Here is a 15,289-nt window from a genome sequence, read left to right as displayed (position 1 = left end):
TTTTAAGTTAACAGAGTTCCGGGCACTTTGGCCGCAAGCAGAATCGACAATGTCAGCCTTTCCAGCGGATCTATGGAAGCTTGGTGCCCCACTGCCTCTGAATTGATAGCAGCATCCGTGGCTCCCAAGACGAAGAGTATGTATCAAAAATCTTGGGAATGCTACATGTCGTTCTTAAGGGGAGCGGGACTGGTGGAAGTCTTTGGGCCGCAGAGCGTGTTAGGCTTCATTGTACAACAGAAGGAGAAAGGAAATTCGGTGGCCTGTATGAAAAGGCAGTTATCGGCGATAGCATTCTATGCGGGTTTACAGGGAACCCCTGACCCAACGAAAGATCAGAGAGTAAGAAGGGCAGTGAAGGGTTGGGAGCGCTTGGTACCTGGGGCAAAAGACTCTAGAAGGCCTATAGATGTAGGGAAATTGGTAAACATACTGGACACATTGCCATTGGTTTGTTTTTCACCATATGAGACGCAACTATTCAGGGTGGCATATGTGTTAGCTTTTTGCGGCGCTCTAAGAATCTCAGAATTACTCCCAGCATCGAAAACAGATAGTGAGGGCGGACTAAGGTGCTCCGATGTGATAGAATCAGTAGAAGTACTGAGGCTCAGGGTGCGAAGGTCGAAAACGGATCCTTTAGGTAGAGGGTCTTGGATACAACTGGGTAGAATAGAGGGGGGGTCTTTCTGTCCAGTTCGGCTGATGAGAGAATTCATGCGAGTCAGGCCCCGTGGGGCTGATGATAGAGTGCTGATTCACATGAATGGGCTGCCCCTCACTAAGTTCCAATTTACAAGGGTGGTTAAGTTGTCCTTATCAAAGATGGGGGTCGACCCTTCCAATTTTACATCCCATTCTTTTCGCATCGGGGCAGCAACAACAGCTGCGGGCCTGGGGTTACCCGAGCAGACGATTAAGAGGTTGGGTCGTTGGAAATCTGCTTGTTACGAACGTTATGTGCGTCCACAGTTAGTTTAACAACTGTATCATTAATGTTCTGTCCACCTTCTGCTTCATATCGTCTCACCATGTTCCTTAATGTTTGCTGTAGGTACCCCCCCTAGGAGAGTCCAAATATGTTGGTGCGGCCATTCCTTTATTCGCAGGGCCGGAGCGATCTTCAAGGAGACGCTCGACAAAAGGGTGCACATGGTGCAAGGATGTGATCATCATTGGGTGGGGATAGGCGGCCAGCTCCTAGCCGATGTCCCTAAGGATTTAAAGGCGGCATTGGCCAAGGGCATGCCATATCCGGATGTATTTGTGTTGCACTGCGGTGGCAACGATATGATCCCAGCAGGAAGGAGAGGAGTGAAGGAGTTTTTGTTTTCAACGTTAGCAGCGGTCAAAAAGATTTTGCCCGAGGCTACGCTACTGTGGTCTGAAGTCATCCCGAGGTTGGTATGGTCGCGGGCCGCACCCACGAAGGCAGTTAATAAATCGGTAAAACGGTTAAATCAGGCGGTAGCAGAGATCTTGCGGAGGTCCAGTATAGGAACGATCCGTCACAAGCTGATACAAACGTCCAGGCCCGATTTGTATGCGGAGGATGGAGTACACCTGTCAGAGGCGGGCACCGAGATATTTTTAGAAACAATCTTAGGAGCTATCTCCGAAGCTCTCGAGCGCGGGGGGGGGAGGTCGAGCCCGCCAGTAAGCGCCTCGCCCTTGTGGCGGGGTTTCCGGACAAGAATAACACGGGAACTTCTTGTCCAGTGACAGTTCTTTACCTCTGATCAGGTTTCTTATAAATCATCATGGACTCCGGGCTGGCGGGGGAGTTGAGGCTGACCTGCTGGTGGCCTTGGCTTCTCCAGCCCTACCCTGGAAGCCGCTGGTTGCCCAAGTGGGGGCAGATAATTCACCTGCGGCTCTGTTGACCGGAAGGGGGTTAACGTGAAGAGAGCAGGCTATCTGGGTTGTGGCCTGCTGGCGCAGCCCTGAAGTTAAACCAAATGCTCATTGGAGAATGGGCGGTAAAAGACTATACATGTAAATAAGTGTGCGGTTTTTAATGCTGTGGTATGAAAAATAAGTTGGATTTTAAATAAAGAAGAAATGCGGTCAATGAAGTAATTGACCAGTGAAGTTAATTTTAATAAACATACGCACTGCAGAAAATCAAGCAAGACTCCCGAGTTTAATTGTTCTAAGAGGCCTCTTGTCGATGCATGCATGGGGGCGGGTGAGAGTGCACTTTGTTTGCCATCTATGCAAGGCGCCACCCCCCTTCGGGGAGTGGCGCCGTTAGTGGTAAACAGAAGGGCCGACCCGGCTGGCCTTTCACTTCCGGGTCGGACGACCCGGAAGTGGACTTAGACGTAGTCCAATGGGATTGGGGCTTATTAGCGCCCCGGAAGTAATGTAGGGGCGCAAGGCTTAAAAGCCTGCGTCCATCTTAGGGCGGCCTCTTTGTTCACTGACCATCCTGGGAGCCGGACGTCCGCGAAGAAGACACCCACCCACCCAACCCTAGATTTAGGTCTTTTGGGCAGGTTAATTGCGGGGTTTCCGGACAAGAATAACACGGGAACTTCTTGTCCAGTGACAGTTCTTTACCTCTGATCAGGTTTCTTATAAATCATCATGGACTCCGGGCTGGCGGGGGAGTTGAGGCTGACCTGCTGGTGGCCTTGGCTTCTCCAGCCCTACCCTGGAAGCCGCTGGTTGCCCAAGTGGGGGCAGATAATTCACCTGCGGCTCTGTTGACCGGAAGGGGGTTAACGTGAAGAGAGCAGGCTATCTGGGTTGTGGCCTGCTGGCGCAGCCCTGAAGTTAAACCAAATGCTCATTGGAGAATGGGCGGTAAAAGACTATACATGTAAATAAGTGTGCGGTTTTTAATGCTGTGGTATGAAAAATAAGTTGGATTTTAAATAAAGAAGAAATGCGGTCAATGAAGTAATTGACCAGTGAAGTTAATTTTAATAAACATACGCACTGCAGAAAATCAAGCAAGACTCCCGAGTTTAATTGTTCTAAGAGGCCTCTTGTCGATGCATGCATGGGGGCGGGTGAGAGTGCACTTTGTTTGCCATCTATGAACATACATTTCTCCGATGTCATAATAGGGCACTGAGCCCCAGAATGGAGAACCCGGGTACAATCTGGTAAATTGATGAATGGACACTGTGCCAAGAAAATATCTTTCCGATGAAAAATAAGGGCACTGAGGCCCAGGAATGTAGAATCCAGATAATCCGGTTGAGTTCATGAATGGACACAGTGCCAAGAAACATGAAATAATAAGTGCTACTAGGTAGAAACCAGTAGCAGTGGGACAGGACTTTCCTGCAAAAACACCTGGGACAAATGATATAAACAGAAAAGGATATATATAAAAAACATATGGAGAAATGATTTGCCAAATGATGATCATACATGCATACATAGGCAAAACGTGCTAAATAACATCATAGAATGTATTTATGCACCCAAAATACAGTTATGAGAAGAGAATACCTTGTAAAAGAAATGTTTGCACTACCAGACCCAGAATGCACCATAATATGCTGACAGGTATTACTGGTATAAAATGAAGAAATTAATGTAGGACTAATGTTTTACACTGTGACCAAGACCTGCCGATCGAAACGCGTAGGTTTAAAGATATATGTGATATTTTGTGTGTTTATGTGTGCACACGTGTTTGCTATACAACTTACTTTTGCAAATGGAATGTATCACCCATAGTCTTCACAGAATTAAAATTCAGTCCTGGTAATTTGAAACCAGAAGTAGATTAAAAAATAAACTATACAAATGTATTCAGACAGAATTTAAATCTTCAGTCTATGTTACAGAACAACCAGCATGGCATTTGATCCCTGTAGATTTCTAATGCTGAGTTGAGAGAAATGGTTTTGCGAAACAATGGGTTGATGTTGTTTTGCTTGTCCTTTCCACAGAACAGATCAAGTATACATTTCCAGAAATCAACCACATTTCACAGGCCTAAAATAGTCCTCTTCATCTCGGCTACTGTGCAATTAAACAAATTAGAAACGCGGTCATCACATTTCAAAACCTTCGAGTCTGCACAGGAAGCCGATGCCAAACATACACAAAAGACGCATTGTTGGTATTGTCTTTCTGTTTCACCCAACAGCCATCGTGATGAAAAGCACACCCTGTGCCACCTACCTCGGCAAGGTAGAATACTCAGTGTAAAATGCAACATCATCTTTGCAAATGTGATTTTATCAGATCTGTTTTTCTTTACAATGAGGCAGGCTTGACTGTAATATAGTCAGAGAAGATTAGGCCTAACAGCCAGAGCTGCCAACTTTGGAGGTGGGGGACCCGGTTTGAGTCTCGGCGTCGGCTCAACATCCTGTGTTTTGGGGCAAATCAATCTCCCCATGCCTACCAAACCAAACATTGTCATAGCCAAAAGGTCTTGCCGTGGGACCTTATAAGTGTTTAGGCATGCAACAGTAGATGTTGTTGCACCAACAATATTGTGCTGGATAACTAAACATTTATAAGGTCCCAAAGGCGAGACCTATTGGCTAAACCAATGCTTTTTTTGTGTGCAGTTTTTTATATTCGACCCAAAGGTGTTGGGGCGTTTTACATGAGCGCCAGTTGCATTGTTGCTTAAGAGAAAGGGCGAAAGGGAATGACGTACAACATTTTTTTATGGGTGTCGGGCAAATATCTCTCGTACAGGAACATGGACATGGCCAGAAGATGGCGGTGTACTTCTGTTCTGCTTCAGCCTCAGTGATCCAGCTCAGCCAATAGGGCATGACAGTGTTTACATTTTGAGTCTCAGCCTGTGTGCCTTTGACTGAGTGACTTCTTGGGTGTTACATTGAGTAGCTAAAGTGCTGAATGCTGTCAAGTCTCAAGCCTGCTCCACACTGTTCTGGAATTTAAAACAAACATGGAGTGCCAAGCCTAGAACTTTAAGGTCCGACTCAAATCATGCTTCCACTGTTACATTTGTGAACGTAGGAACTCATTAAATGATACTTTCGCTCAAATATGCAGACACGCACGCACACATAGAAGAGACACACTACGGCACTCACAAATACACAACACTCATAAAGACACACTGACCCATGCATCTAGCATCAGACCGACTAGACGGCCCTCTCCCCCGCCCTAAGAAAAGTGCAGGTTTTAGCTCACATTCTCTCCCCATATTGCTTCGAATTTAAATCCTTCAACAATGCCGGCTTTGAGAAAATCGATGAAGTTGAAGTGACTACAAATTAAAACTAACGGATGACGGATCCCCCTGATTGAATAGGATTTTGGTGCAATACATTTTTAATTCACAAAACTTTTCTACATGGCTTGCGCGGCTGATTCGGGGTTTTTAAGGTGTGCCACTGTTTTAGCGCATTGACATGTTTGCATGCTAAGCACTTTTGACCTACAAATACAATGTTATTTGCTATTTTACGGCTTTTTCCAGAGAAAATAATAACAACGTACTGTAAACCCCTGGGGGCCAGGAGTAGCAAGGTGTCACTGTCTGCATGCACAAGTGATTGGCACATCACAGCCGGTGACGGGAACATATTCCTGTACCTTCTGCTTTTAAAATATCACTGCCTGCCACCGCTGCTTGCAGGAAGAGCCCACACTCCCCCTATAGGGGCATTTTTGTAAAAAGGTTTTACTCACTAAGGTATAAACAAGTTATGTTTTCAGCACTCTTTTCTGCGTCTTCTTAAGGCGTGGCATAAGGATGGCAGGTGCTGCATCTCATAGCCCCCACCCGACACATTATACCACTACAGTTGTCATTACAAATAACATTACATAATGCAACCTGTTCGGTACGCAGTATATCTGCCTACAACCACACTGACATATAACACGCTTCCCCGTTCCTTACCATGGTGCACAAGCAGTGTCCATGAAGCTCATTAAAAATAAAATATCCCCCGTTACTTAGAGACCGATGCTATGGAGAAGTGTGGCTCACTGGTTAGAGCAGGCAGACCCTGAAGCAGAGGTCAGACCCGGGACCAGGGTTCAATTCCCGACGCGGCAGGGTCTTGAGCTCAAATGTCCATGGACTCGATAATTCTCGCTTCGGTGCCTGACCTAATCATGGGTTCACACTCTGCAACTCTGGGCATTAAGCTTGCTTAATCTCCACAACGGCCCCCCCGCGGCGGGATGCCTGGCTTTCACCTTGGGGATGCCCTGTAGGGGCTATCTCACAGGGAAAAGCCAGGACGGGTTCCCAAGGCATGCGCGGAGATACCCCTTTGGGGGTCGATTCAGGCGCTATATAAGAAACATAATAATAATAATAATAATATGCAGCTAACGAGCATCCGCTTCAGAGAAACACTAGCAGGCTGATCCAGATGAGAGTGACAGCCTATCCGACCAATCAAGGAGCCAAAGCAGGGTTCGAATGCAGCTAACGGCACCAATAGAAGAGGAAGGAAGGACTTAACCAAAAGAGGACATGAGTTGGTAGGGGGCGATGAAGAGGACTCAGCGCTCGCTACGGGCAGTGCCCGTGTGCCAGGTCTCTGGAACATCGCCCATTTGCCTAGAAAGAATGTGCAACAAAAGACAGACAGAACATCTTAAATTGTCATTGTGATTTTTCATCTGACGAGGCACTGTCCTTCAATGCCCCACTCACCTCTTTGACCGGCTTAACCATGATCGAGTAAAAACAAGCACCAGCGCACAGCAGCAGGGGGAGGGAGGAGGGGGCCTGCGCGATTCCCTTGCGGGAGTGAGCGGCAAGGCAGGATGATTGCAAACATATGACACAGCTGCTCACTCCCGCAAGGGAATCACCAAACGTGCACGCGTTGCCATTGAAAGCAATGCATCGTGTGCACGTATTTGCCCCTAAAGATGTGTCAATTACTAAAGGACTTTTTCCTATGCAGCGCATGCGCGCTGCGTAGGCGAGACCTAAAAATGAATGCGTCCTTGTGTAATGTAACTGGTGCTCATGTAAAGCGCTCCAATACCTTTGGGTCGAGCTCGCGCTATATAAAATTGCAAAAAAAAGCTAAAATGTACATATAGAGAAATTGTTTACACGTTACTACTAATAATGCATCGATTACTATGGCGAATATATGTGTACAAATGCACCTAAAGGACTAGGAGGTCAACCTAAAGGTATTACTGTCTTCCCATATTAGTATTATTAAGGCCTTCCCTTCTAATGTCAAGTTTTGTTTTTATCTAAAAAGGCTTCAAAAATCTACAAAACGTAGCATTACAGATACAGATAAACACTGCGAGACATCCCGAATTGGAATATGGTTCAAAGATCAGTAAAAAAAGATTTTCAAAAATTGATTTCAAGATTATTGTCACCAGTTGTGTCGGGGGTGAACGAGACCTTTGTCATGGTCATTCATGTAGCAGGTGCTGTAGAACTTTAAGGTAGAAGAGTACATTCATTTTGACAAATGGTCTTAAGAAAAGGAATTCTCTCTAAGTGTAAGTAAAATACATCGATTAATTGTAGATGCATATGTTATGCATGTGGTTTCATGAAACTAATACACTGTTGCAGCAGACTAACTGCCAATAAATGCATTGATAAATTTGGTATAATGCAAGGCAGAGTGAAAATATAATAAATATTAAACGAAGTAAACTAATGTCTTCTCTCTCTCTCTCGCTCGCTCGATCCCTCTTTCTCTCTCTTTCTAAACATGTATATGTTTTTTTTCAGAGATTACATATTATTTTCCCGAGTTTATGGAATAACATGTGGACCTTGGAATACCAGAGACAAATCCAAGTCTGCTCTTCTGTAGGAACTACTGTGCCCACATCTGAGCTCCCTTACCAGATGCTTAAGAGCAGCACACACCCTTGACAGACAGAACAAGAACCGTGCCTCGGAACTGGAATTCTGGGTCCCTAGTTTGTAGGCCAGGTAATTCAAGGCCTTGGAACACCAGGCACCTTGGAGTGACCTAGAGTGGTGGTTTCGAGCAACTCAAAATAAGTGCATTATTGTTCTATAAGGAAATTCCTCTTCTGTATAGGGATCTGCATTTTATATCAAATAAATATGTTGTTAGAAATTCTTCGAACGCCGAAGTAAAACCAGAGGGGGTGTCATATTCTAAAGAATCTTTTAAACATGTAAATGAAATAGAAGTTATAGACAACGAAGGAATGGTTGTGTTTGCACTATTATAGGTAGATCGCATTTCCTTATTTCCTAATACAAGACAGAGTGAGTATTTTAAGAAAATAAGATATTAAGGAAAATGTGAATGGCGATAGAATTTCAAGGAGTTTTTAACATAACAGCTAAACCACACAGAGATTGCTAAGATCCTCCCCTGTTGCAGAGCAGTGATCCTGCTATGTGGTTCAGGATGAGACCAGCACTGTGGGCTTTGGGAGACGCCTCCACATTATATCACAAATGTGTGTACTTATCCCTGCCACATGTGATATCACCCTGTGACTAAGACAGCCATCCAAATATGGAAAGACATATCAAAACAGATCAGGTGGCAGGGGCAGCTGACCATGCAGACCCCACTTTGGGTCAGTATCTTACTTCTTGAAATGGCCACGCTACAAATTTACGAAGAGTAGGGCTGACAGGGTATCCTGGGGAACAGTAACTAAGCAGGCTATACTTAAATCCTCCAGGGAGCTGGAAGAAGAATTGGTCTGTTACAAACACAGTTTCACAAATGTCTACAATTCAGGCATGCTATGCTCCCCTATATTAAACAGTAAGATACAATACCAAATTTCAACCCTCTCCAGGCTAAACTCACCATGGGAGACATGGGGGCCAGGGAAGGTTGTCTAGGATATACAGATCCTTAGTAATAAATACACCCAACACATTTTATATGCTTAGGATAGCATGGGAAAGTGACATCGATGTGGCTTCATGGCTAGAGCGGCCGACTTTGAAGTTAGGGAACCAGGTTCGAAGTCTGGCAGGAGGCTCAAGCATCCTGTGATTCTGGGCAAATCAGTTAATCTCACCGTGCCTACGAAAAACAAATGTGTCTGTCTGTAATGCAACTGGTGTTCATGTAAACTGCTCTGATACCTTTGGGTCGAGTTTGCGTATATATAAAACTGCAAAACATTTTTTTTTTAATTAGAAGCTAGGCCTGCAAGAAGCTCTAGCAGCATTGAAAGAAATTACAATATCAACTATATATCATGTTATACAATTTACATATCCACACTGGGTTCATTACACAGAGGCCAAGCCTCTTAACTGAGACTCTTTGCTTACATGGCTTAGATACCAAGCAGAAGATGGCAAATTGCTACATATGGTGTGGAGGTGTAAGGCCATAGTAGGTTTTTAGGGGGAACTGAAAGCCATATATAAAGAAGTCATAGGCACACTAATCTGCTTCACAGACAGCTCTCTTGAACATTCTGCAGGACACTGGACTGACTAGATGCAAAACTATGTTCCTGGGTGTAGGCCTAGTAGTGTGTAAGAGAGATATTGCTAAAAATGGTGGAATCCATCACTCCGAGTACGGCAAACTGGAAGAATAGCCTCGATGAATGTACAGTTCTCAAAAGGCCTATACACAAAGCAAGGGAATGCCCTAGGAAACATCAGAAAGACTGGGGTGAGTAAGCCCAATATAAGCGCCTTACGTACTGATCAAGCTAGGATAAGCTTCTAAATGATGAGAAAGAATACATGGATGTAAGGGGCAAATGCATGATAAATGTGAATGTGTACACACACCAGCAATATAGAATGACCTCAGGGGCCTAATCTTGATGTTTCTTGTTGTCTATGTCATGATGTGTTTGGAAAAAAAATTGAAAATGATAAGAAAAACTACAATTGCATTGTTTAGACAATATTCTTCCCAAAATATTTTTTCATTCCCGAACAAAATTAATTTAGGCCCAGCATTCTAAAAATAACATTAGATATTTGTTTGATCCTGTCAACAAAAAAGGGGAAATGTATGCTCTCCGTGGTAGTTTAAAGTTTAGATGGGAAAAACAAATGGATAGGGATGAATCGGACTGCTTAGTAACATCACTGAAAGTATTCAGCTTTCTAGCAGCAATTGAAGGGCCGATTGGAAATTTTTACTGAAACTCGAAGGCCATAGTCCAACTGGTAAAACATCTAAATATATTTACCTTATCGAGAGACACTAGACCAGGCTGCCCACTAGGACACTTGTTATATTACTTCAAATTAGAACCTCTACTTGTTAAATTGTGAGAAGGTGATTTAACTCAAGATATTGATAGTGGATATAGTACATTAAAGAGCGCTATGGGAGTATTACTTTACGCCATCGAAGCTACCTTTGTGATTAGGCCTTCTTCATCCTTAACATCTCATAGCCACTTTTGCAATGCTTGTGTAAGAAGTATTCGTTGTGGTGCTGAATCTGGCACTTCTTGTAGGATCCCTTTGCATTATGTCAGTTTCCACACATGTTCCAAGTAAAATAAGTAAGTTAGTGTTGGTACTACAACCCACCAGGATTCAAGAGTTGCCTGTTCAGCTTCCAGATTCCACTTACCCTCACAGGCAACACTCCACACTCATCACTCACAAGATTTCACTCACACACTTTCAGTAAGGCAGGCCTAGCAGTTACAGATGTCATAAGGCAAGATGCAACGCACCTCCTTCCCTTTTAATGATAAAGACAAATGCAACACAATCTAATCACCGTTTCAGGACAATACCATCACTTGCTTCTGGCAAGTCAATATTCAGTTTGAGGGCAGATTAAATCGAATTTAGGGGCAATCTGATCAGTATTGTATGACTATAATCTCCGTTACTATGCCAAACTAATGGACATTTTAGAAACAAGTTGATACATTTATTTTAGCACAAGCACTTTGCTTTCGTAGAGGTTAAAGCAATGTTCAAATGGGAGATCTCCAATTCGTTATGCAAATGCAATGCCCCATGGGCTCACTGTAACATTATTATAAATTCCCTGTTCAAACGTTTCTAAAACAATCTAATGTTTATTTCGGGGATGAATTAAACCTGATGTTGGAGGCAATCTTTTGAGTGTTCTGAAATCTCTGCACAGCGCCGTTTAATGATTTCAAAGCACTAGCCTATTGTACCAGACATGGGCCTCTAGGTAATGGGAAGTTGGTGAGGAGGCTGGCAGTTTTTCTGGACAGTCATATCCTTTTTGAAGACCCTTTTCACTCATGCCAACTTGAGGTGGGTGATGTTCAATTTAATAACAATGTAGGTTAATAGACGTTATCTTATATACGTAAAGCTATCAAAAAGAGAACAAATCATAATTGTTGAAATAATCTAATGTTTATATTATTAGCATTCACGTGATGATGATGATGATGGTCGGGCCAGTGCAATGAGGGTCTATCCTTGTTTAGAGTGACCATCTCAATGCCGGTCATTATAGACCTGTCTCCAGCCCTGTACTTTTCACCTAATCATTTATTTCCGGTGTGTTAGTCTAATTAGTTCAACAGAAACAAAACGAAAAAAATATTATGAAGGAGCATTTGTTGAGTGATGTATGGAGAGTTAAGTACGGTACTCGTAGAGAGTATTCTTTCTACAGTAAAAAATATCATCAGTTGTCTAGGATAGATTTTTTCTTGATTAACAGATTACTGCTAGCAAACACCGAATCCATTTCTTACATTCCAATTGGGTTGTCCGATCACTCAGTAGTTGAGTTAAACATTAATTTTCAAAATAATTTTTCAGAATACAGGTGGACTCTAGACAGGACCATCTTGTTAAATGAAGAGTACAAGATTAAAATCAAGAAGAATATATTAGAGTTTTTTGTGTTTAACCATAAAACAGCTCCAGATTATATTATATGGGATGCATTTAAATCCGTTTTAAGAGGAATATATGGTTCTCAAATGGCCCTGAAAAGAAAGTTAAATAAAGAAATGGATATTAATGATCTCAGAGCGATTAAATCAAAAGAACAGCAACTCCTTTCTGCCATTTCTAACGATCAATCTGATATATCAAGACTGGAAAAAGAACTTTTTGACCTACAAACAAAGTTTAGGTTAAGAAATGAAAAAATACTTAAAGATAAATGGGAAGCAAGCAAATTAAGTAATTTTGAATACGGTGAAAAATGCGGGTCATTGCTAGTCTGGAAAGCCAGGTCGGAGAGGACCAGAAACAACATCAAAACTCTAAAACAAAGAAAGACGGGTTCTGTTCTGTCTGAAGATGGCGAGATCAAGGAGGAAGCTAGATCCTTTTACGAAGAACTTTATTCTGAAAATATTAATAGCTCAACGGTCGACTTAGAAAATTCGGCTATTCTGAGAAACTTACCACAACTGAGCAATGAAGACATAGCCTTCCTGGTAAAGGAAATAACTGAGGGGGAGATCAGATCTCAAGTGAAGAAGATGGCAAGGAATAAAGCTGCAGGTCCAGACGGTCTGCCATTAGAGACTTATAAGGACAATATAAATGAAATTTTAAGCCCACTTCAGAAATTATTCAACAATATTCTTATCCAGGGAGAACAAATTCCGTCCTCATGGTTAGATGCTACAGTTTCATTAATTGCAAAACCTAATAAAGACCCGGAAAAAATAGGGTCATATCGACCCATTTCACTTTTGAACTCTGATTTGAAAATGTATTCTGGTATATTAGCAAGCAGATTGGCCAAAGTCATAAAGACTATCATTCACCCTGATCAGCGAGGATTTATCCCTGGCCGACAATTGAATGAACTTACATTTCAAGTGATCGGTGCGATAGACTATGCAATCCAGAAGAAGAAGCCACTCGCTATTGTTGCGATAGATGCTGCCAAAGCCTTCGACCAAGTGAACTGGCTTTATCTATGGAAAGTAATGAAGAAATTTGGCTTCCCTGATATTTATATAAAAGGTGTTGAAACTTTATACAGGGGCCCGAGAGCCAGGATTTTGGTAAATGGCGGCTTGTCAGACTGGTTGAATGTTTGTAGAGGAACAAGGCAGGGATGTCCCCTGTCCCCACTATTATTTGACATGTATATTGAGCCCTTTGTTTGTTCCTTAAGGCAAGACCCTATAATTTCTTCGTTTAACATTGGAGAGCTATCAATTAGGACTGCACTATATGCAGATGACCTTCTCCTTTATACCTCTAACCCACTAGAAGCAATCCCTAGATTATTCAGCCTAGCTGAGGATTTTGGTTTTGTCTCGGGTTATCGTATTAATCGGGATAAAACTGACGTTATGTGTTGGAATATCCCAGTTCCTATTCCAGAAGCTAAACCAAAGATGAGATACTTGGGTATCCAATTAACCCATAATCTTGAGGGAATTCCTAAGACTAGTTGGGAAGAGGTAATAAAGGAGATTAAAAAACTCTTGTCCAGGTGGAATGCTCTTCCCTTCAATATTTATGGCAGAGTTAATTTAGTTAAAATGATTATTCTACCTAAGGTGACGTTTCTGTTTAATTCTATTCCTTTAGTATTTAACAAAAAAGACATTATTAATTTGCAAAGCAGGATAGGATCTTTTATTTGGGCAACTAAAACCCCAAGGATAGCTTGGAAGAAGTTAAGGAGAGGATTGAAATTAGGCGGATTATCTCTTCCGGACTTATTACTCTATTGTTATGCCTTCCAACTTAAAATTTTAGGTTATTAGCCAATAAATTGGACTCAACTTCTAACAGTTTACTGTTTCAGGCTATGCTGCAAGATCTCCCATATGATGCAGACTTTTTTCTGTTTAAGTTTGGTGATAAAAAATTCTTCAAAAAGGTTAGACTAAAGCTCTTGAAGGCGGCTCTATATTATTGGTCACAGAGCTGTAAGTTGTTAGGTATTCCCTACTACCATCTATACGCCCCGATTTAGGACTCCCCTGGCACCCCGAATGCTTAACTGACCAACTGGCCCTTCCCCTAAAGAGAGCTGGCCTTTTCAGATGGGGGGATTTCTGTGATGAGTCGAGAGTCTTAGAATGGGACTTTCTGGTTGGTATAACTGGCGGCACTCTCACGAGATTTAAGTTTTATCAACTTTCGGCTTGGTGGGGAAGCCAATATTGGGATACAGAGGATGAGAACCCCCTGTTGAGGTTCATTAGTAGATCTAGTGGCAGGAAAGGAGAGACCGCTCAATGTTATAAAATCTTATTAGATTACAAAGACAATCTTGAATCAGAAATCACCAAACTATGGGATCCTAGTACGGTTCCGATTACAGAAAACTTAGAAAAACTGTGGATAGATTATTTTTCGATATCTCAGAAAGTCATCAAACCATCCAATTTAAGAAGAAACCATTTATACACAATGTATAGAGTATATTGGACTCCAGCTAAACTTTCCAAATTGTCAGCAACCCACTATCTCTGTCCCAGATGCAACTCACAAGATGCAAATGACATCCATATGTTTTTTGATTGTCCTAACATAAGTAACTTTTGGGGACAAGTGTGTAAGTTTTTGGAGGAGGTGCTAGCATTCTCAATTATATGTACCCCTAGATTGGTTTTTTTTGGTCTTACCCCTGATTATGTTGTTAATAGTAATCTATCACAGTTTATCTTCTATGTAATAGTGATCGCTAGAAGAGAGATCTGTAAAGTATGGAAGTCGGTGCTCCCTCCGACGTTTGCAGACTGTCTTAAAAACATCATGGTGGTGAGTAAACTAGATACTTTATGTGGGGGTGATAAGTCTGCTAAATTGTGGTCTGCGCTAAAAACCTGGAGCGAAAAATAATCTAATAGTCCAATGATTATGCCAGAGGTTCTGTGGTCCTGTCCTTTCTATGCAGCAAGTACCATTACGAGAGGAAGTTGGACGGGTAACAACCTTACCTCTGGACCATCTTCAATGGCTATCCACAAACATGAGGGCCGGGACAGAAGGTTTGTGTCAGTGGCTTGAAGAGCGCTAATTCAGAGTATCTATTCACTGGTGGCATGTATGAGGACACAAAAAAAAACAGAAAAAAAAAAAACAGAAACAAAACGAGACTACAACCCAGACTGCATTCGGCTATCGCACTACACTCAAGGACTGGAAACAGCGTCCTTAATGACCCGAAGCAAGATGGTCACCCTATTATTTAGTTTGAAGAGAAGAATGGTTCCTCAGTATTTTATATCATTTTTGATTTATATCCTAGTGAACCATTGTTCTTTTCAAACATTGTGTGTCCTTATGTACTCTAAAGTAATGAGGTCATCCTTGTTTCTAAATATACACTCTATTATTTAGGGCATGATAAAATCAGATGTTCCTCGTTAGCAACATATAGTTACATTGAAAACAATGCAAAATAATGATCATGTCAGTGGAAGGTAA

General features: G+C 42.3%; 1 protein-coding gene across 1 annotated transcript in view; it reads right to left on the bottom strand.

Annotated features, from left to right (window-relative positions):
- The window catches only part of ESPN (espin), a 1,077,204-nt gene that overhangs the window by 505,792 nt on the left and 556,123 nt on the right, over positions 1 to 15,289 (bottom strand). The gene's annotated exons all lie outside the window — the stretch shown is intronic.

This window comes from Lissotriton vulgaris, chromosome 5, assembly GCF_964263255.1.
Source record: "Lissotriton vulgaris chromosome 5, aLisVul1.2, whole genome shotgun sequence".
NCBI classification, from domain to species: Eukaryota; Metazoa; Chordata; class Amphibia; order Caudata; family Salamandridae; genus Lissotriton; species Lissotriton vulgaris.
The sequence above is the reverse complement of the archived record's forward strand: the minus strand, read 5'-3'. Positions and strand labels throughout refer to the sequence as shown.